Genomic DNA, 27,730 nt, shown 5'->3' with positions numbered 1-27,730 from the left:
TTAAAAAAAAGTAACAAATATTGACTATCACCTCAACAGGAGCCTACCTCCGGCCAACCACCCAGCTAGATATTTTGCATACATTAACTCACTGAATTCTCACATTTCTTTGAAGTAGACATTATTATTCTCATTTTACAGGTGAGGAAACTGAGACTTGAGGAAGTTAAGTATTTTGCTCACACAGCTAGGAAAAATTTGGAATTTGAACTAGGTCTATGATTCCACAGTCTAAACAGTACCCTTACATTACGATCTCCTGCTGCCTCTTGTTTTAGCTATCGCTCAGAGAAATCGTTGCTGTCATAAATGACGGCCCTTGATTATGGACAAAAAGGCTGCTTTATATTCTGCTTACTATACAGGATATATGTGTGCTACATCTCACAAGATTTGATACAAAAATTTAAATCTATGAGCACTTAAACAGAACATCCCGTCACCAAGAATAATATATTCTTAATGATATGACATAGCTTAATTTTTATTATGATAAACAAGATCTGGCAGAGTGAGAATGATGCTTCTAAAAGTGTAATTTGGAACTTCCCGAGTTTTGTACACTCATATTTTCAGGAAAGTCTAACTTATACTTACTCATTTCACTTTACAATTAGATGTGCGGTGGGAAGGGAGGATTTATGTGGAGTCTTGGAGAATTAGGCGGATAAAAGCAGCATGGGACATCGACAGATGAACGGATAAAGAAGCTGTGGTTCATACATACAATGGAATATTACTCAGCCATCAGAAAGGATGAATATTTACCATTTACATCGACATGGATGGAACTGGAGGGGATTATGCTGAGTGAAATAAGTCAGTCAGAAATTGATTCATGAGATTATTCATTCATATGCGGAACATAAGAAAACAGCGCAGAGGATCATAGGGGAAGGGAGGGAAACTGAATGGGAAGAAATCAGAGAGACAACCATGAGAGACTCTTAATCTTAGGAAACAAACTGAGGGTTCGTGGAGGGGAAGTGGGTGGGGGGATGGGGTAACTGGGTGATGGACATTAGGGAGGGCATATGATGTGATGAGCCCTGGGTGTTATACGCAACTGATGAATTACAGAACACTACATCTGAAACTAATGATGTACTATGTGTTGGCTAGTTGAATTTAAATTTAAAAAAATGAGAAAAAAAAAGGCAGCATAGGAAAGGCAGAGGAGAGACAGAAAATGGCTTAGTATCTTCAAGGGACAAGCGGTTCCCAACTTGTATGACTGGGATTTCAGGGGTTGTGGAAAGGGGTTACTCATGCTACTTTAACTTTTAATGTGAATCTGTTTTAGGAAAGATATTTTCATTCTGAAAAAATAAAGAGAGAGAGAGAGAAGTCAGTGTAGAAGCCACACATCAGAGGATTCTGGGGGAAAAACTGAAAGTAAATGGGTAATCCATTCAAGAGTTGGAGAGCAAATGGGAAAAGGAACGTTGGATGTTTGCAAAGGGGTCAGCAAGATTATTCTTTTAAAATCTATATGTGAAAACAAAATATATGCTCATGAATATATCATCCAAGCTAGAAAAACTAGTTGGTATGTGTACTAGTCATCTATAGCTGCATAAAAATAGCATAAAACTTAGCAGCTTAAAATAATAAATATTATCTTACATAGTTTCTGAGGGTCAGGAAATCAGAGCTTGGCTGTGATTCCGGTTCAGGGTCTCTTATAAGGTTGTAGTCAAGATGTTGGCCAGGGCTACAGTTATCAGAAGGTTCCACTGGGCAGGAGGATCCATTACCAAGTTTGCTCATCCGGGACCTCAGTTCCTTGCTGGGTGCTCTTCACCACATGGGCCTCTCAAAGGGCTGCTCATGAAATGACCGTTGGTTTCTGCCAGAGGGAAAGATCCAAGGGAGAGAAACCAAGACATTAGCAGCACTGATAACCTAGTCTCTGAGGTTGTGTATCACCTCTTCTGTTTTATTCTATTCGTTAGCAGTGAGTCGTTGGATTCAGCCCACATTGCAAGGGAAGCTCCATCTCTTAAAGGGAGGACTGTCAAAGCATTCGTGAACACATTTTTAAATCACCAAAAAAGTGCAGAAAGACTATCACGGCTTAAATAAACACACACACAGTGAAAAATACTTTAAATAGAGTAAAACATTTGCCCATAAGAAGTATGTCAAATGCAATTTCCTGAACGTGAAGCCATTTCAGTATTGCGAAATTTGTCTTAATATTGTCACTTGCTTCCTAATATTGTCAGTTATAACAAATGTCACTGCATAGTGCTTTTCACATTTTGTTCCAACACTCAAGTGGACATTTGTCATGCCTTGCAGTTGCCAGCACCTTTTGAACACCCTTCTGATGTTTGGGGAATGCCTGCTTCCTAAGGTAGAAAAGCCAGGACTTTGCTTCCTAACCCCCCTGTGGCTAGGACCTCGGGATACAACTTGTGATCCTCCACCCAGAGAGTCCCAGGAAGGATGTCAGTTTGGAAAAGGGCAGCATGGCCTAGGATCTGGTTGCCAATAAGGAGGAGGGGAAGAACTCCAGTGATGGACTCACACTTGGACTCTTCATCTCAGGATGCTGCTTTCCCTTGTTGGCTTTCATATCAGAGAGCCTGTTTCTATAGAACATTCTGCTCCCTGACTGAGGAACTCCAGTACACTATCCCAGTTTATCTGTCTCAGAGTTTTCATTAACTGTTGTTTCATTAAAAACAAAACAAAACAAAACCAAAACAAAACTTAGTGGCACAAAAAAATATATATATAATATTTTTATTCTGCCCATAGAGTCTGTGAGTTAGAAATTGGAAAAGGATACTGTAGCTTGTCCCTGTTCCATGATCTGGGGACTTAGCTGGAAAGATTCAACAGCTGGGTCACTTGATGGCGATGTGCTAGATTCAACTGAAGGCTCATTCACTTATATTTGCAGCAATTAATATTGACTGTTGGTTGGGGCTGTTGGCTGGCAAAAGTACATGTGGCTAGTTGGGCTTTGTCACGGTTTGGTGGCTGGGTTCCCAGAGCAAGAATCCCAAGAGAACAAGGGGAATGACCTCAGAAGACACAGAGCGCCCCTCTGCCACAGACCCAAGGCTTCCCAGTTTCAGGGAGGAAGAACACACACTCTATGTTTTGACGGTATGGGTGTCAAAATCACAGTGGAAGAAGATGAAGTCACACGTGGGGTGGGAGATATTGTTGTGGTCCTCTTCGGAAAAATATAGTCAGCCACGCAGCAGACCGAAATTTTGTCTTCTGCAATAGCTCAGTTACCTGCATCTCTGACTAGACTAACCTGTGTTCCTTCCCATCCTTGAACAGCGGCCGAAGAAATTTAATACATCTCAAGGCCACCGAAGAGGAACTTGGGTACCCTATGGTGTGGCAGTGTTGTTCAGAACTGGTTTATACCAGAGGCTTTTTGGAGGCTAAGGCTGGGGTTAAATAAAACTATCATTCAGATAGTATATTGCCATGTTCCAGAAGATCATGGAGGATTTGATGGCTGGATGGTGGGGAAGGTCTGTAATGGCCTTGAGGTGCAGGCAGCATGTCTAGGAGGCATCTTCTTATATTTGGGTGAGTTTGTAACTGGGCTTCTAAACCTGAACATGGTGATATAAACACTTGCTATACAGGCTTGTTAAAAAAAAAAATCAGATTAGATAATATACGTAAAGAGCTTAGAGCAACGATCGCCACAGAGTGATACTTAGTACGTTCTTTTATTATTACCATTTTAAGTACTCTGAAAGCCCAATTTTATGAAATCTGATGCTTCTTGACGATTTGCTGCGGTAAAATGGAGATGGCAGTAGGAGGACGTGATCCTGTGTCATCACCCCATGGATGTCTCTAGACCCCCCGCAAAATCTAAGTGCCCCTTCTTTTCTCGGCAGAGCCGGCCAGGTCTAACGCTCTGGTCGGCGTGCTCGGGTGGGCCAGGCCTCGCGCTCAGTAGAGGGGATATGGCTGAGGCTGGGAGGCAGACGCACGCCACTGGTACCTCACAGTGTTAGGTGGCCAAGTGAGTAGGGGCAATTCCACCGGCTGCTGCCCCGAAGAGGGGCCGTCCATGTTCTTAGCTGGAACTCCGAGGCTGAGTGACAGCCTCCCCAGATCAGGGCAATATTTCCCCGGGTCACAGAAGTTCGAGGAGGGAGCCCGGCAGTGGGTTTCTTACCACGTGACCCAGCGGGGGAAGAGCCAGTAGGTGAGGTCCCACAGACTAAGGTGAAATTGTGCAGTCTCCCGGATGATACAAGTTCTTGGTCAAAGGCAGCCGCCTACGCTGTAGGAACCAGGGCGTGACCGCCAGATTGCGCTCAGGCCCCAGGCTCCCCGACTGCGGAACACCTGAGCCCTGGCTCTGTGGTAGGTTCGAGGTCCTGGGTGGCGGGGAACGCAGTGGCAGTCCTGGGAAAGGAGGTGACAGGACAAACGGAATCTCCTGTGCACAGAACGGAGGGAGAGCATTGCAGAACAATGAAGAGAACCTAAACTTCCAAGTGCACGACTGGGTCGTGGGAACAAGGCCCTCACTGCCCCTGAGGCCGTGCAGCAAGCAGGTGTGGTGCCCGCAGCCAGCAGGGAGGGCCACTTGTGCCACGCTCCCTGCATGTGGCGTGGCGCAGTACAGACACGAATTTCTACATACTTCCTTCCTGTGTGAGTTGTGAGGAAGAAAAGCGGTGCCGCTGCCCCCGCCACTCGTTCCTTGAAGTTTATTCTATTTAGAATAAATCCAACCAAACCCCACCCTCTGGGCTCCGTCCCGGCACCCCCATTCCGGCGCGCCTCCAAAACGTGCCACTAGGAATCCCGAAGTTTACGAGTGTGTTTGTTTCCCGCGCCCGCGCCCCTCGAAACCGAAAGCACAACGGGCTGCGCCGGAGTCCCGCCCGGAGCGAGCAGCCGAGCGCCGCCGCCACCAGCGCGCCGAACTCGGCTGCAGTTGCCTTCGCGGCCGCGGCGGGCCGGGGGCAACAGTGAGCTGCGGCGGCGGCGGCGGCGGCGGGAAACGGAGGCTCTGGCGGGGAGGTCGCTCCAGCTCGGAATGGGAAAACCGGGAAAGCGGCAGCGAAGGATCCTCAGAAATTCTTGAGGGAGGGTGCGAGGACGATGGAATACAGCTTGTAGGAAGAGTGAAAAGCAGACCGTTCGCCTGAACCAGGATGGCCGAGTGGTTAAGGCGTTGGACTTAAGATCCAATGGACAATGTCCGCGTGGGTTCGAACCCCACTCCTGGTAGATGTCTGCTTTTTGCTTTTTCTTTTACTTAAACATTTTATTTATTTGTTAAACAAATTTCACCGAGCACACCATGCCTTGGGCCCAAGAATTCCGTCTTCTGGCTGGGAGAGACGCACCCTTCCCCACTCCTCCCAACACACACGTCGCGCGGCCTCGCTTCCTGCCGGCGGGAGACGACGCGGCGAGCGAGTTGGGCGAGGGCCGGCGGGCCGGGGGCTGGCTGGCGGGCGGGCGTGGGGCCGGCGGGCCGGGGGGCTAGCTGGCGGGCGGGCCGGGGGTGGGGGGGAGCGGGCGGGCGTCCGGCGGGCGTAGGGCTGGCGGGCCGGCCGGCGGGGGGGCGCGGGCGGGCGTCCGGCGGGCGGGGAGGCGGGGGGCGCGGGCGGGCGTCCGGCGGGCGTCTCCCCGGCCGGGGCTGCGCGGCGTCAGCGGCTCGCTGGGCCGAGCCGGGGTGGGGACTCGGCGGCGCAGCCGGGCTCGGGTTCCCGGCTGCAGAGCGAGAGCCGGCCGGGCGGGGGCGGGCGCCTCTGCTGTGAAAGCTTAGTTAGAAAGCTGCCCCTGCAGAAAAGTCAGAGGTAAATCTCTACCATTTTCCTTTTAACAAAATTGTGTGCACGCAGTTCTTCCATTAGCTCCTTGAAGGCGGAGATAGTATGCATCACAGCTCTAAAATCTTAGGACTCTAACTTGCATTCGGCTTAGAATTTTAAAATACTAACGGCATGGTCTACTTTGTTTTTTAATACTTTTGAAATATGAAAGTAATCTAAAACCTAGAGGAAAAAGTTGCAACTACAGTGCAAAGAACACTTAAAAAATCATTTGACAATAAGATACCGACGAGATGCTCCAATACAACCATTAAAATCAGGAAATTAACATTGATAATTTACTACAGCTAGTGCCCAAACCGCATTCAATCACCGATTGTCGTTTGTAGTAAAAAGCTCCTGTTCAGAATAACGTATTGCATTTCCTGTCACATCTCCTTAGGCTTCTTCAATCTGTAACAATTCCTCGGTGTTTCTGACTTTCATGATCAGGACACTCGTGAAGACGACAGGCCAATCATTTTGTAGAATGTCCCTTTGTCAGTTTGGATTTGTCTGATTAGATTCAGGTTGTGTTTCTGTAGCAAGAGAATCACAGAAGTTATCACATTGCATCCTCTAGGTGGAGTGATTTTGATGTGTCCTGTTAACTGAACTTAATTCGCTTGATTAAGCTTTTGCCGGGCTTCACCACTATAAATTCACTCTTTTTCCCTTTGTGATTAATACATATTTTGGGGGGAAGTGCTTTGAACCTATATAAATATCCTATTACTCATCAAACTTTCCATTTTATTCAGGTATTTATGGAATCATAAGTAATCTAAGTATGCACTTATGGTATCCTATTTGAATAAATGGTTACAATCCATTCAATATTTGTTTGATGCTCCTGGTGTCCCAGATTTGGCCAGTGGGAATCCATTTAAGCTGACTTTTGACATGTCTTCGTCATTCTTTAGCACTTCCTTACTTCCTAGTCCAAAATATTCCAGGCTTACCTTGTATTTTCTATAACCCAGCCCTAGAATCAGCCATTTTCAAAAGATCCTTGGTTCTCTTTAGCAGAGAATGGTAATTAGAAACCAAGACCTCAGTCTAGATGTGCCCATTCTTTTGATGTGTTACTGATCCTAGGCCATCTGAGTGAACAGAATTAGGGACTGTGTATGTATGTGTGGTGTGTGTGTGTGTGTGCACGCACATATTTATATTTATCTACTCTCTACTTATATTTATATCCAGGAGTTTATACCAACACCTCCAATTCTGATGCACCATGGTAGATTTTGTTTTAGTTTTTCTATCCATATTTGTAATTCCCTAAGCTTGCCAATGTAAAATTTACCTTGCTTGAGCCTATCTAATGGCTTTAGAATTGAATTGTTCAAGAAGGGAAGGAAAGAGGAAAAGAAAGAGTGTCTAAGTAGTTTGGAAATGAGCATCCTGCCAGCATCTGAGAACCGGCAATGAGCCAGTCACTGTTAGACACTTGGGATGTGCAGATAAAAAACCCAGCATCTGTCTCACAGAGCTCAGTTAGTGAGGGATAGATTTTAATGAGCCACATTTATAACGACAAAATATGAATTATGTCCAAGATGCTAAAGGAGCAGTGTGGGAAGCCCTCTTTCCCAGAGTGTCAGCTTTAGTTGGGAATGAAAGGAAGAGAAGTAGGGCTCTGGGAGGGAGGGAGAGAGGGACAGGTGGGGTAAGCCATCTTGAAACCATGCTAAGTATGGTCTCTGAAGTCCACTACAGAATTCAAAACAAGAAGCAACCTGGTTAGTGTTGCATGTGGAAGTTTCCCTATCGACATTGAAACTCTTGGTCTGTCTGTATAGGTTTGGAAGAGGGGGGCATATTGAATTGGAAGGAAATATTTTTGAGTGAAGATTACTTAATTCAGTCCATAGCCAATTCAGCTGAGCTCAGTGTCCCTCTCCCTTTCTCCTTAAAGGCCAAGCAAGAGAAAAAAAAACCATATTGATTTGAAGCCTTTCCAGCCTGAGCATAGGGGCTTGTACAAATTTAAGTGTTCGTCTTACTATGTTCAAGTGCAATATGGAACAGTACTACCAAGAATAGGGAAAGAGTAGTATGGAGTTTTACTTTGTTTCTTTGAAACTATATTGTAAGTCAAGCTTCTAGTTTGTATTAACCAGTTACTGTGCATTAGCAGAGATGGTAAAAGACTCATGAGTATTCTTCTTAAGATTGTTGAAATTCTGCCACATTACTCTGAGATGCCACAAAGAGGGATGAAATGATGTCTGAAGACTGCTGGTCTAGAAACAAGAGAATCTATTAGATAGATCCTAGGGCACTGAATCACAAGTTTTCTATTGATTAGTATGTAGGGCCAACTTAACCACAATCTTCACACACTAATTTAGGTGGAATCTTTTACTTTACTATTTCCTTCTCTGCATAATGTTTTATCACTGGTTTTCTCTGATTAGCAGGATTCTCTAACTGAATTTTGATTTACCGCAGCAAACACGAAGAATACAATTCAATTTATAAACGTTCAAATCACATGGTGACTCAGTAGAAAGAACCCAGGCTTTCGGGTAAGACAGATTTTCCAATTTTCTCAGGCTACTAGTCTGCCTTTTCCCATTTGCAAATAGGAAAATAATACTTACCCCACTGAGTGTTTGTAAAGCTAAATGAACTATAATAATGCCTTCTTAATGATAATAATAAAAACAAGCATTATTAATATTATTAATTTATATCGTTTGCATAATAATGTCTTCTCACAGAAGTAGGTGTTTCATACCTCTCAGTTCTCTTCCCTTTTCTGGAGCCATTCTGTGTGGGAAGTACAGAAGAACCACACTGTGCAAGTGGGGAGAATTCTTACCTTGCATGTAAAGACCACTTTGCAATTTTTCAAAAACACTTTTACATTCACGATCTCCCTGGACAGACAAGTTCATACAAGACTCATTGTACATAGGTGGTGGATAGAATTATACACCCCCATCTTCTTCTATACATGTAAAACGTTTTCTTTCATTCAAAATTATATACAGAGAGCTAGAGAACATCAATAGTTCTTAAAAATTGAAATCCTGTCCTAAAATGTAGCAGCATCTTTACTTTCCCATGAAAAGTAGGCCTGTTATATTAGACTCTTTGTTTTTAAAAATTCGTAAAAGATTTTGAATTTAAATTTGAATCATTTGTGGGTATACCACCGCTAAGTTTATAATTATTTTAACAATAAGAAATTAAGTCACTACTTAATTTGAATTACAAATTATGAGTATGGGTTTGTAAGCATTCTCTATGTGGGTTTGAACAAGTTGTAAGTTATTCAAAAGTGTTTGATTCTTTTCTGTTGAGCTTCCTTACATAGAACTTGTTGTGGGTGCCTGGGTGGCTCAGATGGTTAAGTGTCTGCCTTCGGCCCAGGTCATGATCCCAGAGTCCTGGGATCGAGTCCCGCATCGGGCTCCCTGCTCTTTGGGAGCCTGCTTCTCCCTCTGCCTCTCTCTCTCTCTCTCTCTCTCTCTGTCTCTCATGAATAAATAAATAAAAATCTTTAAAAAAAAAACTCGTTGGAAGGCTGTTGCCGATACATTTAAACAGTGACACCTAACTGGTTAATTGGAGGCAAATTTATGTGTTAAATTCTGCTTAATACGGACTATAAATCCTGATAAATTGTTGTTCCACAGTAACTGTGTTTAGGAGCACATTAAGGCTATTGTCTTATCCAGCCAGTATTTTGACTTTCTTTTTTCTGTTTCAATCATTGATGATAAATCTGCCGTTGAAAAAAATTCCCAAATCATTGACCCAATTTGCATGAGCCATTATTTTAATTGTATGCACAGGGGCTTTATCTCATCCTATCCATCATCTTTGTTTCAGTGTATTTTTTTCAAACTCAGAAACTATGAGATTGAAGATGAATAGATATTTAGGCTAGCCCTGACTTTAAAACACAGAAGCCATGCTCAATTTGGGGAATCCTGAACAAGAAGCTTTCTTTGTCCTCAGTACCAAGTTGGAATTTGGAGATCTTAATTAACCCCCTTGTGTTACATCTTGCTTTTAAGTAACCATTGCAGCTAATTAATGAACAACTTGAATGCACGTCACACATTTGCCAATTGTTCAAATGAGATAAATGATAATACCTCCAGCTTTCATGAGTTTGTTCAGGTACAAAAATGCCATGGAGGAGCCAGGGAACATAATTCCAGGTTCCCTGCATCCACACCACCGCTGGAGAGAAGGCCATGATGAACTACTTGATTTCATTTTCATGTAGATAGATTCTGATGTCTCTGAACCACTTACCAGAATATCCGGGAGAGAGGGAGTGATTGTGCTGGGAACTTACCGGGAAACTGTGCCTAGCAGAGTGTCTCCAGCACATATGCGTTGTAAAAATGCCTGTGGAACGAATGAACGGCCTTGAAACCCACTGAGTAGACTTCGTAGTTCATCAATTTATTGTACACATATTAATTCTCATTTAGGATGTGTGTTTTAAAATGTACCCCAGATTTGTTTTAATCAAGTATGGTAAGATACACGGACACAGAAATGATGATATAAAGGAATAACATTCTTATATCCACACATCCTTAGAACGGGCGTCCTGGCGTGCTGTGGAGGGGCGCACAGGGAAGCACCAGGGCGAGTCAAGAAGCAGAGGAAGCGAGGGGAAAGGAGGGAAAAACCTTCATTGTGGTTTTCACGGGAAGGAATGGGTGAGGCAGGGTAAGTGGGCTTAGGATTTGGGAGTTTGAATAATGTCAGCAGGCTCTGGGGTGTAGGGACTGTTCTGAGGTATCTGGCATCTCTAGAAATGAGCTAACCCTGATCAGCAAGGGCCCAGATGCCAGAAATGTCAGAAATACAGAAAATAGGAACATATAGTTAATTTAGTATGGGTTCAGACATTCTTACACTTCTTTTTTCTTCTCTTTCTCCTTCTTCTTTTGTAGCTAGGGTGGGCCTTCTCTGATTAGAAGAATCAGGATCCAGAAGCCCAAGGAGGCAAACACGTAAGTGGTTTTTCAATCATTTCCATTTGGGTAGGCCATGCATGGTACTTGTGCAATTCATATCTCAAATTCATCTTTGGGGTTAGATTGTCTTCTCAGCCATTTCAGTCATGGTTATAGGATAGTGATGCTCACAAGTGACTGAAAAGGGTAATTTTTTTAAAATTGCATTGAAAAGATGGATCATTAAAAAGTGTTGAGTATTTGTCTCAATTCTACAATCTCCTTTGTACATAAACGCAGAAGTATGTATATTTGTGAAATACACTGCATAGGTCCGAAGAGGCAGCGCAGAACTGTGGCTAGAAGTCAGTGAGCCCAAATTTTAGTCCCAGCTCCAACTCTGATTAGCACTGTGACTTTGGACTGGTTATTCAGCTTCACCAAGTCTTTGTTTTCTCATCTGTAAAATGGGGGTGTTAATAGAAGTACCTATCAAATGATTTCTCGTGAGAGTGAAATGTGCTGTTGACAAAATGCTTAGAAATTGCCTGGCATTTGGATGATCAATAGATTAAACTACGGCTATACTTCAGTGATTTTTATAAAGTGTACCAATAGATTGACTATAAGACCAATTTTGCTACAAAGGTAAAAGTTGTTCATGGAATTGATTCTGCTGTTGGATATACATTGTATTTGCTATAGCAGTTGCAGTAAAATGAGACCATTAGCAAAAGATACAATTTTTTAAAAGATTTTATTTATTTATTTGAGAGAGAGAGAGAGAGAGAGAGCATGAGCAGGGGGGAGGGGCAGAGGGAGAGGGAGAAACAGACTCTCCGCTGAGCAGGGAGCCGAGGTGGGGCTCGAACCCAGGACCCTGCAGATGCTTAACCAACTGAGCCATCCAGGTGCCCCCCCCAATTTTTTTTTTTTTTTTTGAGAGAGACAGTATGGGCACGTGTATGCAGTGGGGTGGGGCAGAGTGAGAGGGAGGGAGAGAATTCTAAGCAGGCTCTATTCCCAGCCCCGAGCCTGACTCAGGGCTCAATCTCACGAACCTGAGATCATGACCTGAGCCGAAATCGAGAGTCAGATGCTTAATCAACTGCACCACCCAGGCACCACAAAAGACACTATTTTTAAAAGACATGACATTTGGGAGAGGGGCATAGATTGCATTTTTCTGATTTGTTCACTAAACTTTTTTCCATTTAAAAATGGAAATGCCTAACTTTCCATCTACAATCTTTTCTTAAATAAAACGGGTAATTCCTTGAAAAATTTTTATGTTAAAAAAATAGCACAGAGTTCTAAACTCTAACTTTTCAAACTCATGATAAGTGAGCGTATTGTTTTCCTCTGGGTGTCACACCCACTGGGTTAGTCACAAACAGCTATATTAAGGATGTTGTTCACATTTTTTAAACATTAGCATTCTGGCCCACCCAGTTCTGCTCTGATTTTAAATGCAACCTGACTTAATTTTTTTAATTTCACATAAAGAAAAATAAAAGACCCCTATGACCTGGAAGATGTTTAGAATAATACGTAATGCCATGCTTTTAAGTGTGGCAAAGTGCTTCCTAGAGTGTAGACTGGCCTTAGAGTCTGTGATGATGCAAAAGGACCCTTTTACTATGACTCAGTGCAATGTCTAATTCTATTAGTGCACTACAAAGAACAACATATAGAAGGATACATAGAACCAAAATGAAATTTTAAAGTGGCTTAGTGAGTTGAAATGACCTCAGTAATATACTAATTGAATCAATTAGCCAATTTCTTTAATGCTGATTTTGGTCTCCCGTGAGGATTCCTCAGACCAAAGGAAGGTGAGGATGAACTTGGATAATTCTGGGTGGAGAAGCCCCTTGGGTAGATCTGGAGTGAAGAGGATGTTTTCCACTGGATTTCTCTATTTTGCTTCTACATCTCTGCACCATAAGCCAGTCTGATGCCTGCTTAGAAAACACACAGCTTCTGCTGCCTTTTGCCCATGTTTTCAAAATGTCTAGGGAAGTCTTGTAGAGAAACACCAGCATGGAAAGGTGGGCGACCTCTAGTTCCAACTGGACAGTTCATTCATTATTTTTTAAGTGACTAGAATGGGCAATGCCATGCTGGTTGCTCAGATATGGCAATGAATAAGAAAGACAAGGTCTTGTCCTCATAGATCTTACATTTAGGGAATAGAGGCACTAAACAACTACTCATAATGTTAATTCTTTCCCGTTCCTAGTTTTCTCCTAGACGTGGGGGCATAGTTTGGCGCAGGAGAGGAGAGGCGGAGGCCTTTCACAGAACAGAGAGAATGTGAATGGACAGTAGCTGTCTGCCCATCACCAGGAGAGACCCTCATTCAGCCCAAAGAGAGAGAGAGAGAGAGAGGGCGAAAGGGAGGGAAAAGAAGAGGGGAGGAAGAAAAAAAGAGAGAAAGAGAGGGACAGACAGACAACAGACAGACAGAACCCCAAGGCCTCACCAAATTCCCGGAGCAAGCTGTTCTGCAATCAGCTCCACCCTTGTATTTCCAAGTTAAGACCGTGAATGCCTCCTTGGTGCGTGGCTTCTCATTTGGAGCTAAAAGAGGCCTGTCCTGAATAACATAGCTTTTAAGTATTGGCATAAAGTTGAGTATCTTCTTGAATAGCAAAGGAGTTTAAAAAAAAAAATAAACCTGTAATATTTCAGAAGGAGAACAAGTGATGGCTTCATGAGATTTAATCATGGGCTTGTTGACTGTTATGGTTGGAAGGGATTTACTTAGACAAAGCTTCCAATAAAGGAGAAATAACCCACTGACCACTCCTGGCAGAGGTGAACCAATCTCTAAACTAGTGGTCATCAATAGTGCTAACACTGGCCTTGGGGAGCATTCTGGAGGAAGGTGGGGGCATTTGGGGCTTGACATAATAATTTGGAGGGAGGTTACTGCCGTGAGGGAGGGATCTGGGATGCTGGGCATGCTGCAGTGTCTGGGAGTCCCACATAATCAAGAATGATCCTTCATCCTACAAGAGTTTGGACTGTGCAGCAGAACATTCCTGTAGGTTAAAAGCCTGTTTGACTGCGCTTTTTCAAAATGTCTAGGGAAGTCTTGTAGAGAAACACCAGCACTGAAAGGTGGGCGACCTCTAGTTCCAAATGAACAATTTCCATGCGCTTTCCATGTTAAACACAACCTAACTGCGCTTTCCATGTTAAACACAAGATATTTTTGCAAGCTTTCAAAATGCAGTGAATTTTCCAAGTACCCAACTACCATGTAAATCAAGGAAACATTGTACTTCATTTTATTTAGAATTTCATCAAGAGCTAGTTTCCATGTTAGAAAACACATCACTCACAGCAGCAGGACGAGTTGAGTATTTGGTATTTGATTCACTAGTTCAACACACGTGCCTACATTTGTTGCTATTGTATTCCTGATGATTTGATGGGTTCTGTCTTCTGTGGTATGGCCATGCCCTAGCACCTATATATTGAGATATCCTAGAGAACCAGATGTCTTTGACTTCTTCACTCATCAAGCTGGGCCTTTCATCCAACTCTGGCTCATTTGTTCTTTTGCTGACATAGGCACAGCCTGCCTGCTCGTGCCTCTTCTTGAAACGTCTGCTTCCCACATTCTCCTGAGGCCAAGTAGGCAGGATTACATCACCCCAACCTCCTTGCCTCAGTTGACTAGCCAGGGGTGGGTACCTGACTCAACTGGGCCAATTATGTTCTCTCTCAACCATTTGCAAGGATACATAAGGTCATTTTCTGCTGTGTGCACAGAGAAGCAAGACCATCTGATGTGCAGAGAGAGAGATGGAGGAAGCCGATGCAGAGAAAAGCAGAGGTGAGTGACCATGTAGCCAAAGAGAGAAATAGACACCAGTGAGCAGCTGCTTTGGTCCTCAGAGCATTTCCTAATGCAAGTTTCTGACTTCGGGAAGCCTGGCTGACTACTCTACTGCTTATACTTGTCGTCGAATGGTGCCTGAAACGAAAGGTCGCCTTTGACTTGGCCAGATGGGTGCGGCAACTCTTCAAGACCTGAGAGTCAGGTAGAATGAGTCTTAAGCTACTCTCAGGTTGCATTTCTCCTCTAACACTTTGCTAGTTCATGTGTCTCAGTTGAACTTATGTAAGTGATTTTTAAAAACTTTTATTTGAAATTATTTAAAACTTTCTGAAAAGCTGTAGAAACAATACACCCTTTACTTGGATTCCCTAATTGTTACCATTTTACCTCATTTGTTTCATCCTTTTCCCATTCTCACTATCTCTAATTCGCTAAATAATTTGAGAGTAAGTTATGGTTATGACACCCATTACTCCTACACATTTCCCAAAACACAAGGATACTCTCCTATATTACTACAGTATAATAATCAAAATTAGGATGCTGATATCAATATAATATTAGCACCCAATACACAAATCCCGTTCAAATTTTGTTGATTTCCCCAATGGCATTCTTAATAAACACTTTTTCCTTTTTGGTTCATGTCTCTAGTCTAGGCTTTTCAATCTGGAATAGTTCCTCCTTCCTTTTTTCACCTTTGTGACAGTGACTGATCAGTTATTTTGATAGAATTTCCCTCAATTTATATTTGTCTTCCATTTCCTCATGATTAGATCCCAGTTGTTAACTTTTGACAGGAATGCCATGTATGTGATGCCATGTTCCTCTTAGTACATCATATCAGGAGGCACATGACGTCAATTTGTCCTATTTCTGGTGATACTGACTTTTAAACTTAAATGAAATGGACAGGTTTCTCCACTGTGAAGTTAATTACTAAGTATTGTGTACTTCCACCCACCAGTATTAACTTCCATTGATGATTTTTAATCTGAATCAATTATCACTATGATTTTTACCAAATGGTGATTTTTTTCTATGTCCATCATTCCATCTACACTTCTTACTTAGCATTCTACTATAACGTAGACTTTCCTCCCCCACATATTCATTCAAAATACTCAATATAAGCTCATGGATTCTTTTTTTTATTCAACTGGTTATAACCCATACAGTCATTAAGATTTGGCTGTTCAAATTTTCCCAGCTTTGGCCAATGGAACCCCTTTCAAGCAGGTCATCTTGTCTCCCTGACTCTCTCCAAACATACCAGCCAAGAGAGTCCTGTGTACTTCCTCTGGTCATGCTGACCTGACACCATCCCCAACCCTGTACCATACCCATATGCCAGGTAGCTATGAATCTAAATGCTGAACTCCACACAGCTTTTAATAGCCTTTATTTCAGCTACTCTTTTAGGTTATTGAGATCATTTTTGAATTTTGATTCTGTCATCTGTGCATTCGCTGTTCCTCCTGCTCTTAAGCTACCCAGGCTTTTAATACATTTTTATTCACATTGTTGAGAAAATCTTGAATACAACAGGGGCCAAGACTTTTCTACTATCAGAGACACTTTTTCCAGGTGGAATTGATACATTAATACATACTTTTGTATGTTGTTGTTCAACCAGCTCCAAACTTAGATTTAATGACTATCCAGTTTGCAGTTATGCACTGTGACCACAAGCATGTCTTGAAATTTTTCTCTAATAGTGTGCCAAAATTAAAATGCATTCTGTCTACTCATAGTGTAGTGACCTTATAAAAAATAAAATTGTTAGTTTGACCTAAGATACAGTAAATGAACCCATGCTGACTTTTACTGCTCATTGCCTTCTTATCAGAGGGGCTAAGTAACTTGCTCAAAGTATAGCTAAGTGAAGACCTGGAATTTGAACCCAGGCTGGTATATCTATCTCTAAAGCTTTGCTTCTTTCACAATGCCTCTGTCACTTTACATGGGGATGGAGAAGGACCTCCTCTTTCTCTTTTTACATTTTTTTAAAGATTTTATTATTTATTCATAGGACAGAGAGAGAGGCAGAGGGAAAAGCAGGCTCCCCACTGAGCAGGGAGCCCGATGCGGCACTTGATCCCAGGACGCTGGGATCATGACCTGAGCCAAAGGCAGAAGCTTAACCATCTGAGCCACACAGGTGCCCCATCTCTTTTTATATTTTGTGTTACTTTAAGGAGACATTGTCGGAGTGCAAGTCTTGGCACTTAGGTGTGCTGAAGGGCAAGTCAAAGTTTACCCTGGAGGAGCTCAGGAGTTACCATTACCTCAGTTCTCTGGGAGTAGACAGGCAGCCATTCTTCACAGTTTCTTGAGTCCTTCCCAAAATGTCCTACTGCATTGCCCATTTGATGTGTAGATTGAAACCTAACTTAGAAAAGCAGATAGTGAGTCTCTTTGACTAAGAGCAAAGCGTTTCTAAAACACAATTATGAAATGAAATTATTTGTACATGTGAAATATTTACCCAACATTATTTTATCTCTCAGAACACCAGTATTTCAAGAATTATGCAGCTGTTTAGTTCAGGGAAAGTTAAAAATTTTGTTGTTGTTGTTGCCTTCTTTTTTAAGCCCTTTAATCTAAGGCTCACTACAGCTTGGAAATGCCACAAAAGCCAGGAAAGCTATCCCCACTCAATGAAGGTGGCTTTGCCAGACAAAGAAAGAAGAGGAAACAAACAGAAATCTCCTTAAGTACTAGGAATGGCCCCTTGAGGCTGTTTTGCTGGATTTGGTGAATGTTGTGTGCAAAGATCACAGTCTTGTGGTTGTGGTCGTGTTGAAGGGATAAGAACCCAGGAAGAAGAAAGATTCTGAACAAAGGAAGATTGAAGTTCACTAGCAGGGAGAAGAGTCCCCACAGAGGAGTCTGTAAATTCAAGAGAAGTGGTGGGAGTCCTCATTTCAATGCTTAGAGATGAACTGCACAAAATAACAGAGGCACTTGTGTGGGGAGCAATCCCAAGCTGGTGGCTGCTCAGACAAGTCCACCCGCCAGGATTTGGCCACTTACGGCTCTACAGCTTTATAAGCTTCTGGGATAAGGGCTCCCTGCTTCCCACCTCTCAGGAAAATGGCCCGTGGGCCCCAAAGCCCACCTATCCTGTGATGCACCTGACGCTGAGTGAGCCTGCGGGCCCTTGAAAAGAACCCTGCAAGTGCACTGATTTTTTTCCATACAAATATCTCTTTTTCTCTACAGGATCTTCATGAAGAAGTAGCATTTCCATCACCTGTTGTCATCAAACAAATCGAGATATTTTCTCCTGGTTTCATTCATTGTTTGAACACAATATTGTTGAGACTTCTGGTGGCCCACCTTCCCCCATCTATTCTCCACTTCAACCAAAGTAGTTGAAGCACAATGTTTGGCAGGGACACATTGCTGCCTGGAATAAAGACCACATTGGACAACTTTTCTCTTAGCTGCAGGCAGCAGAGTGTGTAAGATTTGGCCAGTGACATAGGTAGAAGTGCTACTGGAAAACTTCCAAGAAAACATCCTTAAAGGACTGTGTGAGCATGCCCTTTGTCTGCTCCTGAGAACATGGATATGATGACTGGTCACGCTGGGCCACGGGGAAGGAGACCACAGCCTGGGGTTGGGAGAAAAGAAAGCTAAAAGGAGCTTTTACTTGAGGTCTTATCTTAGTAAAACCACCATCACAGTTCAGGACTACTGAAATTCAGATGTCCATGAAGACTGGAATAAACTGTTATTTGGGGAATCCAAATTTCTTTTATCTGCAGCTACTCGTCCTACTTGATAGTAGCACAAATCAGTATAAATATTAATATTAGTATAAGCAATACTAGAAAGAAGTCACTGACCATGCTCTATACTGACACTTCAGCTTTTTCTTTTCTTTTAAGATTTCATTCATTTATTTCACAGAGAGAGAGAGAGAGAGAGGGTGCACACAAGCAGGGAGAGCGGCAGCAGAGGGAGAAAAAGAAGCAGACTCCCCGCTGAGCAGGGAGCCCGATGTGAGACTCAATCCCAGGACTCCGGGATCATGACCTGAGCCAAAGGCAGATGCTTAACCGACTGAGCCACCCAGGTGCCCTAGCTTTTTCTTTTTATCACATGTCCTTTCAGTCTTGCCCTGAAATACTGACATATAATTTAAGGGAATTGTCAAATTTCCAACCTGCCTACCTGAATATTAACATAGAAAAAAATGGTCACATGATTAATTTTTTTTTTTTAAGCGAAATTGCAGCCAATGATACCAACATTAAGATGTCAGGCAAAGCAGACAGCTGACTCTACATACTTCTTTTTTTTCTTTTTAAGTTTAGGACACTAAAGGAGCAACAGAGTTTCTGAAACTGAAGGCTCTGGTCCCGTGTATGTGTTCCTTCTCTCTGAATCCCTCCATTCTCTGTCTCTCCAGAGATTAAAACTTAGGAGAGAGATGGGTGGCTCAGTTGGTTGACCATCTGGCTCTCGGTTTTGGCTCAGGTCACGATCTCATGGGTCGTGACATCAAGACCCACACTGGGCTCTGCATTCAACTCAGAGTCTGCTTGGGATTCTTTCTATCTTCCTCTCCACCGCCCGCCCCGTCTTCCACTCCCCCCGGGCTCACGTGTGTGTGTGTGTGTGTGTGTGTGCGCGCGTGCGCGCGCACGCTCGCTCTCTCTCTCTCTCTCAAATAAACCTAAAAAAAAAAAAAAAACTCAGGAGAGAGATAGACTAGAGATATAAGATGGGAATCATCAATCTAAAGGTGACAATGAAAGCAAGGGAATGAAAAAAAATCACACAGGAGTAAGGAGATGAGTAAGAAGAGAGTCCCTGATGGATTTCTGCAGAAAGTTCACATTTAAGTAACGCATAGAGAAAGAGATCTTCCTAATGAAGACTGTGAGGGAGTGGTTAGAGACGCTGAAGAAAAACAAAACATTATCAATGTCTTCTATTGATCAACTGATAAACAGCATCAACTTTCTGTGATCTGGAAAATAAGACATGAATTGATAGATGGTCACTTGGATCTAGCAAGTAGGAGGCCATCAGTGATGACCAACACACGAGCGGTTTCAGGTGGCAGGAATGGGGCCTGGGGAGAGGTTCAGGCAAAAGGTGGGGCAGGGCAAGATTCTGTGCATAGATATATCTAAGACTATTTCCAGCACACAAACTATTGGGCTGCTCTTTGTTTGCATTCAATGGCAAAGTCAGTTAAAAAGTCAGTTGTTTGACTGAGTGGGCCTTCCAAGTCCTTTGAAGCAAATTAATATTTGTGTGCAAACCTAGTCTATGGTAAAAGAAAGAGAAAACTGGAAAGCAGCCTTTCTTGGAGGCTAAAAATCTCCTTTATGGCACCACAGTCCTGCCAAAGTGCCTCTCAGGGGCATCTGGAAACGGAATGGAAGCCACCACTTGCTTGAATAGTCACATTAGCCTTGAAAGGCATTAGACATCTCAGCAAATGCTCTACTGCTTCCAGAATTAAGCACTTACCACACGGAGGGAGGCTGAAAAGTTAGAAAGAAGAAACCCGGGCAAAGAGCCTGAGAAACTGACCTGCCTTTTGAGAGCTAGAATTAGGATGGAAATTTGGAACTTGGAAGACTTTCTGGTTTTTCCCACTGTTTCTATTTTCTGTAATTATTTCCTTTTCGTAAAAGCTTGCTATTTTGTAAAGTTCTCTGATATGTAAAGACAGTTTCTTATTATCTCTGTTTCTCAGTGCTTTGTGTTATCGTGTGCTAAATATATTTCACCATTTCATTTACTTCGGGCTGAAGTACTGACACCATTATGTGACTTCTCCACATCCAACTCCGAGCTGCACATTTCAAAGATAAATCACTGTAATTATTTATCCTCTTCAGCAGCAGGAGGTGTAAAAGCCAAGCTAATATGCACCTTTAGCCCATTTGAATGAGTCTTTGAAAACAAATTGCTCAGAACTCTTAACTTTGACTCTGTATTTCTAGAACCCCTAATAGTATGAGATAATTGAGGTTTGTGGAATGAGTTGGGAAATTTTACTTATTTTTCAAAGACTCCCAACCATAGCTTCATATTTATTAGGATTCTTATTGAGTCCTACAGGGTCAGTCTTCAGGGTTGGTCAGTCCTCACCAACAACCTCAGAAAGAACCTGAAAACTAGAGGTTTGGAATTCAGAGTGAACACTTTCGAAGCTAGGGCTTGAGAAGTTTCTTTTTGGTTGCTTTGGTTTATTTTTAGAAGGCAATTCTTGTCTCCCTAGCACTTTTCTTAGGTAACTTAAAATGCAATCATTATCACAAATTCGAATTTCTTTCTCTTCCTGATGGCAGAAAATGAAGTTTGCTAAAATTTATTTCCTATTCCACTCTGAGGTGGAAAGAGAAGTTTTCTGAAAAATTCTTTCCTTAAGTGGGTGGACAAAAAATTGCCCATATTGTAACTTGACCTGACTTTGAAAGGGTTATATGCATAAAGGCAATCACTATTTTTATTCGGGAAATGTACCATCAGGGCCTTCATGTCAAATGCAACCTCTTACCGCAACAGAGTTGCCAAGTTCTACTAATTTATTTTATTTTATTTTTTTTCCCTGCTGGACAAATTTCTTGGTTCATTGTTAGAAAGTTCCTGCCAGGTTCTTGGGAAAAACTTTGGCTGGTCAGAAGTGGTTCACGGCTTCCTTCTCTCTACCTCTGCCTTTTTTATTTTAAATACTTTCAAAATGCAATCTCTTAATCACATGCTATACAAGGAAATCTTGATGGAAAATACTAGGGTTTAAAATTTCTCACATAAGCAAATTTTTTTAGATGATGGAAGTTAATCAAAGCAGAAGCCAAGAATATAATTTGCGGAATTCCAATTTGTTGAAGGCTAGTTTTCCAAAAGCTGATTTATAGAATATTCCAATAAATCACATTTATGTGAATATTGTAAATTTTTAAAAATATTCAATTTCTCAAAATTTAGCATGTTCTATGGGAATCCATCATACTTTTTCTTAATATACAGGATCATTTTAGGTAAAATCTGATTCATTTTAGATGGTTTTAAACTTGAAATAAAAATTTAAAGCTGATAGAGATGTGACAATATTCCTGTTAAAGCTAACAAATATGTCTGAAATACCAATAAATCTGCTAAGTTGTTTGTTCAGTAAATTTGCCTGATGCTAATTTAATGTGTGGTGACTAGATTAAGACATGTCTACCCTGTATAGTACAGTATGTACCCTGCATATATTCAGGGCATTATTCACATGAACTATGTTGTGAATGGGTCCACTCACAGTTGTGCAGCACAGAGACCCTAGACCTAAGATAGATCATAACCCTAACCCTAACCCTAGCCCCAACCAAGTAGCAAGTTGGGAGCTCCATTAACCAGACCAACAATTCTAATCTAATTTGGAGGAACACACATATCCTAGAAGTTCAAATTAAGAGGATAAAGTGAGACCAGAAGCATAGCTTGTAGGATAAGTTAGAATTATCTGGAGGAGATTTTAAAAATTCTTATATCCAAGTTGTGCCCCAGACCAATTAGTTCTTGGTAGGATCCAAGCATGAACTTTTTTTTTAAAGATTTTATTTATTAAAAAAAAAAAAAAAGATTTTATTTATTTATTTATTTATTTATTTATTTATTTGAGAGCAAGAAAGAGTGTGCGTGCATGAGCAGGGGGAGGGGGGAGGGGGAGAGGGAGAATCTCAAGCAGACTCGCAGGGCTGGATCTCACAACCATGAGATCATGACCTGAGCCGAAATCAAGAGAGTTGAACCCTTAACTGACTGAGCCACCCAGGTATGAACTTTTTTTTTTTTATTAACATATAATGTATTATTTGTTTCAGGGGTACAGGTCTATGATTCATCAGTCTTACACAATTCACAGTGCTCACCATAGTACATACCCTCCCCAAGTTCCATCACCCAGTCACCCCATCCCTCCCACCCCCACTCCAGCAACCCTGTTTGTTTCCTGAGATTAAGAGTCTCTTTTGGTTTATCTCCCTCTCTAGTTTCATCTTGTTTAATTTTTCCCTCCCTTCCCCTATGATCCTCTGTCTTGTTTCTCAAATTCCTCATATTAGTGAGATCATATGATACTTGTCTTTCTCTGATTGATTTATTTCGCTTAGCACCATCCATGTCATTGCGAATAGCAAGATTTCATTTTTTATGGCTGCATAATATTCCATTGTATATATATAACCACATCTTCTTTATCCATTCATCTGTTGATGGAAATCTAGGCTCTTTCCATAGTTTGGCTATTGTGGACACTGCTGCTATAAACATTGGAGTGCATGTGTCCCTTCGGATCACTACATTTGTATCTTTGGGGTAAATATCCAGTAGTGCAGTTGCTGGATCATAGGGTAGCTCTATTTTCAACTTTTTGAGGAACCTCCATACTGGTTTCCAGAGTGGCTGCACCAGCTTGCATTCCCACCAACAGTGTAGGAGGGTTCCCCTTTCTCCACATCCTCCCCAACATCTGCGTTTCCTGACTTGTTAATTCTAGCCATTCTGACTGGTGTGAGGTGGTATCTCATTGAGGTTTTGATTTGTATTTCCCTGATGCCGAGTGATGTTGAGCACTTTTTCATGTGTCTGTTGGCCATTTGGATGTCTTCTTTGCAGAAATGTCTGTTCATGTCTTCTGCCCATTTCTTGATAGGCATGAACATTTTTAAAAGCTTCCTGAGTGATTGTAATATGCAAATGTTATATAATAAATAATTGGATTGGCATTTGTCCCTGGTCCTTAGGGAGGAGAGAAACTCCAATTTCTTGGAATTCCTCCAGTGATAAGAGTGTCTTTGTTTTTCCATAGTGAGCCCTTGGACCACACCTGAATTTATGCTAAGTAGATGACTCAAATCGGGGGCTGGTCATGCCTGAAAGACCAACCATTGGATTAAAAGTCTTGAGCCATAGTGATATTAGCATAAACTTTCAACTTCCAAGGAGGTGAGAAAGGCTAGAGATTGAGTTCAATCATGTAGCCAATGATTCCATCAATTATGCCTACATAATGAAACTTCAATAAAAACTCTGGGCACTGTGGCTTGGTGAACACATAGATATGCTAGGAGGGTGATGGGTCCTGATTCCATGGGGAGAAGGCATGGAAACTCTTTATGTGAGACCTCCAGACCTCACTCTATGTGACTCTTCATTTGACTGGTCCTGATTTGTATCATTTACAAAAAAACTGACAATCAGATGTGTAGCACTTTCCTGAGTTCTGTAAGTCATTCTAGAATATTATCAAACCTGAAAGAGTAGTACAACCTCCAAATTTGCAACTAGTTGATCGGAGATTGGAAGTGCAGGTGGCCTGGGGACCCTGAACTTGCAGCTGGTACCTGAAGTGAGGGCAGTCTTAAACCTGTGGAGTCTGATGCTAACTGTAGGTGATTCACATCAGAATTGAAGAGTGGCATTATAAAGATTTTATTTTATTAGTCAGAGAGAGAGAGGCAGGCAGAGGGAGAAGCAGGCTTCCCCACTGAGCAAGGAATCCAATGATGTGAGGCTTGATCCCAGGACCCTGGGATCATGACTTGAGCCAAAGGCAGATGCTTAACAGACTGAGCCACCCAGGCGTCCCCAAATAGTAGTACTATAGCAACAAAGTTGAGAACCACTCTTCTAGGAAAAGATGCTTCAGAGCATTAAGAGAGTGCCAAAATCAAATTGTCCATCCAGGTCAAGGCAGGGACATTATCAGGGTCCAATTAGCATGGGGTAGTGTGGAAGGAGTATGAGGGCAGGCAGGAATGAGATAGAGGTGCTTGGCCTCAAAGTTCCATCTGGGAATAAGAGTAGAAATTATAAACCAGGACATAAGGTCAGTCATGAAAAGTACCTATATGTTGTGGGACACTAGAGCTCAGTGCTCAAACAGATAAGCTCCATTGTCCCCAGAGGCAGGCACATTGTCCCCCAGAGGCTTTGACACACAGCCACAGACTCTTGGTGGTGGAGCATCACCCCCAGCAAAAGTCGTTGGATGGAAGCTCTCTATTTCACCAGGGCTGGTTTCATGAGTAAGGTGGGGTTGAAATGGCTAGTCCTGGAATTATGGTCATTATGGCTGGATGGATCTGGAGTCAGTAAATATAAGATTTAAATAATCTAAATTCTTCCCATAAGTGGCTTCTTAAAAAAAATATGCTGAACATACAATAATTTGAATATATCTTGTGTCTTGCATTTCTTGATATGGAAAGCTGAATGAGAAGCTCTTGTCAAGGGTGGGATGTCACCAAGCAAGGTCAGGTGACTGGCTGACTTCCAAGAAGCGGCATTCATCCTCAAGAATCTGCCACAGTCTGGAGTCTTTCTCAGCTTTCCAGGTGCATCATTTTCATCTTGCTACCACTCTAAAGTTGATTCTTCTTGGACAAGCTGATTCACACTGAAGTAAGCCTCGCGTGTCTGAAGTGTATAACCCAAATGTGTGTGAATTCATAATACATCAGTAGGAATGGGCTTTCTCTATACAAAGAACTGCTTGGGAAAAAAAAAAATGTGGGGTGAGCATGCAGTTAGAACAAGACGAATCTGTTGTACCACACTTAGAACGTCTGATGCTCTGAAGCCCTGTGAGACAGATGGCAGCCATCTCCACCGTGGGGTGGGCACACCCACTCTCTGACTAGACTTCCGCCTCCCTGCGTGGCATCAGTCAGACCCTGCAAAGCTTGCCTCTGCAACTGTCCCTTTGTTTTGCTTTCTTTATTGATCAATGCTTTCTGCTGATTGATTCATCTTTTCTTTAGATGTGTTATTAACTGTAATTGGGTCACTGCCAAATCTCGCAGGCCCGATAGCCATTTTGTCTCTTTATCAAGGTGACTTTACATGGTTCTCTGCTGGCCCATCATGGAGTGATTTGACTCTCAGAGTACAATTTTCCAAATTTTCTCCTGATTTAAAAACACATTTTTAACTGAAAATATATAAAAATATAAACATCCTTCATAATTCTACCACCTCATTGGAACATAATTATATTCTCTTTACTTACAAAGTTTTTTTCTGGGTTTCTGTGAGTATTCTGTTTTATTTATTTATTTGTTTATTTATTTAATCTACTAAGAGATAATTTGCATATAAAATCCACCTCTTTTAAGTGTAGAATTCATTGATCGTTTTTAAATACATGGAGTTGTATAGTGATCATCACAATCCAAGTTCAGAACATTTCTGTCAGTTCAAATTGATTTGCAATCTCCATTCCTTGCTCCAGTTCCAACAACCACTAATCTATATTCTGAATCTACAGATTTGCCTTTCTGGACATTTCATAGAAATGGAATCATGTGATCTTTTGTTACTTAGCATAATGGTTACTTAGTTCTTCGATGTTGCAGCATGTATTTGCAATCTGTTCCTTTTTACTGCATAATAGACTTCCATTGTGTGGATATGCCACATTTTATTTATCCATTCACTGCTTGATGGAAGTTTGAATGGTTTCCACTTTTCGGTTATCATGGATGATGATGCTTTGAGCATTTATGTGCAAGTCTTTGTATGGACATATGTCTTCATTTCTCTTGGGTAGATACCTAGAAGTGAAATTGCTGCACTATATGGTAAATTTATGTTTAGCATTTTAAAAGACTGTCAAATTCTTTTCTAAAGTGGTCGTGCCATTTTGACTTACCACCAGCAAAGCATAAAGTTTCCAGCTTCTTCACATCATTGCCAACACTTGGTATTATCTGATTTTTTGAATATAGCCATTTTAAGTAGGTATGAAGCAGTATCTCACTGTGGTATTGATTTGCATTTTCCTAATAACTAATGATATTACATGTCTTTTCATGTGCTTATTAGCCACTTGTATATCTTCTTTGGTGAAATGTTCATCAAGCCTTTTGTCTCTTTTTTTAAGTCCAGTTGTTTGTCTTATTATTGATTTGAAAGTGTTCTTCATATATTCTAGATACTAGTCCTTTATCAGATACATGATTTGCAAACATTCTCTTTCTATAACTTATCCTTTCATTTCTTAATGGTGTCTTTTGAAGTACAAAAGGTTTTAATTTTGATGCAGTCAAATTTAGCATCCTTTTACAACTTGCTCTATGATCTATTTTGAATTACTTTTGTGTGTATGATGTGAGAGGTTAAGGATCTAAATTCATCTTTCTGCATGTGCGTATCTAATTATTCCAGCACTATTTGCTGAAAACACAATTCACATTGAATTTTCCTTACCCTTTTCCAAAAATCAATTGACCATAAATATTTCTAGACTCTAAATTCTGTTCCATCAATTTATATGTTTTTTTATATCAGTACCACAGTGTCTTGATTACTGTGGTTCTATACTGAGTTTTGAAATTAGAAAATTTGTTCTTCTTCTTGGCAATTCTACTCTGCTTTTTGAGTTATAGTCACCACTTGGTATGGTTTTTCTCTTACCTCTCTTGCTGTTGTTCCCACACCTGGTTGCTGTCAGGGTATCTGATACTAGAACACTCTCCTTCTTCTCTGCCTCCTCCTCCTTCTTTTTCTTCTTGTTCTTTTCACCACTTCCTTTAATTGTATGCTTTGGTCTGGAAATGAAAGAACACTGTCTTATATTGATGCCATGCTTTCTATTTCTCCCACCATGCATGGGTCCCCAGCACAGAGAGGACTGGGAAATCATAGCCCCTGGTATAGTTTCAGAATGGAGTACACTCTCTCACTCACTCCTATATTGACACATGAAGCTTATAATAAAAGGAGGCAATTGTCCAACTGTATTCACTAGTTTTACTTTACCCAGGGAACTGAGTTCATATCTGGACACACAATATGAGTTTTTCCAGTAAATACAATTTGTTTCCCCTCTGAGACATCAACTTTTTCCTCACCTAAGGCCATGCACTTCCAGTCAAGTCTTTATTTCTTAATCCTCCTGAGCAGCATATTGCACTCTTTTGGTAACAGTGGTGAGTTCAGAAGAAAGCATGTGACACATTCAGAGCTATTAACATACAACGAAACTTTTTCTGGATTTCTGAAAGATTCCCATTCGGCCTACTAGACTTGAGATTGCAGAAAGGTAAGGCTGTATTTTTTTTTTAACCATGTTGCTCTTCTGAGGGAAAAGCCTCCCT

General features: G+C 41.7%; 3 long non-coding RNA genes and 1 other non-coding gene across 6 annotated transcripts in view; 3 read left to right on the top strand and 1 right to left on the bottom strand.

The window, feature by feature from the left end:
* The first annotated feature begins 5,150 nt into the window (after positions 1-5,150).
* Positions 5,151-5,232, top strand: TRNAL-UAA. The gene has a single exon. It is a non-coding gene; the product is annotated as a tRNA-Leu (tRNA).
* A 459-nt stretch (positions 5,233-5,691) lies between these two features.
* LOC113926230 lies at positions 5,692-27,169 on the bottom strand. Of its 2 annotated transcripts, XR_003521241.2 has the most exons (4): positions 27,048-27,169; positions 16,898-16,997; positions 10,144-10,196; positions 6,273-6,361 (listed from the first exon to the last, which is right to left on the bottom strand). It is a non-coding gene; the product is annotated as an uncharacterized LOC113926230 (long non-coding RNA). The 2 variants fall into 2 exon arrangements; XR_003521240.2 differs by lacking the exon at positions 10,144-10,196 and having other exon boundaries at positions 5,692-6,361.
* LOC113926228 lies at positions 6,357-16,701 on the top strand. 2 transcript variants are annotated; one of them, XR_003521238.1, is made up of 4 exons: positions 6,357-8,356; positions 10,754-10,813; positions 14,507-14,603; positions 16,642-16,701. It is a non-coding gene; the product is annotated as an uncharacterized LOC113926228 (long non-coding RNA). The 2 variants fall into 2 exon arrangements; XR_003521237.1 differs by having other exon boundaries at positions 14,540-14,603; positions 16,642-16,699.
* LOC113926229 overlaps positions 24,846-27,730 on the top strand; it is a 31,034-nt gene continuing 28,149 nt past the window's right edge. Inside the window, exon 1 of the long non-coding RNA XR_003521239.1 lies at positions 24,846-25,034. This is a non-coding gene — a long non-coding RNA (uncharacterized LOC113926229). The remainder of the gene's footprint in view (positions 25,035-27,730) is intronic.

Source organism: Zalophus californianus, chromosome 7, assembly GCF_009762305.2.
Source record: "Zalophus californianus isolate mZalCal1 chromosome 7, mZalCal1.pri.v2, whole genome shotgun sequence".
NCBI classification, from domain to species: domain Eukaryota; kingdom Metazoa; phylum Chordata; class Mammalia; order Carnivora; family Otariidae; genus Zalophus; species Zalophus californianus.
This window is presented reverse-complemented; position numbering and strand designations above follow the sequence as displayed.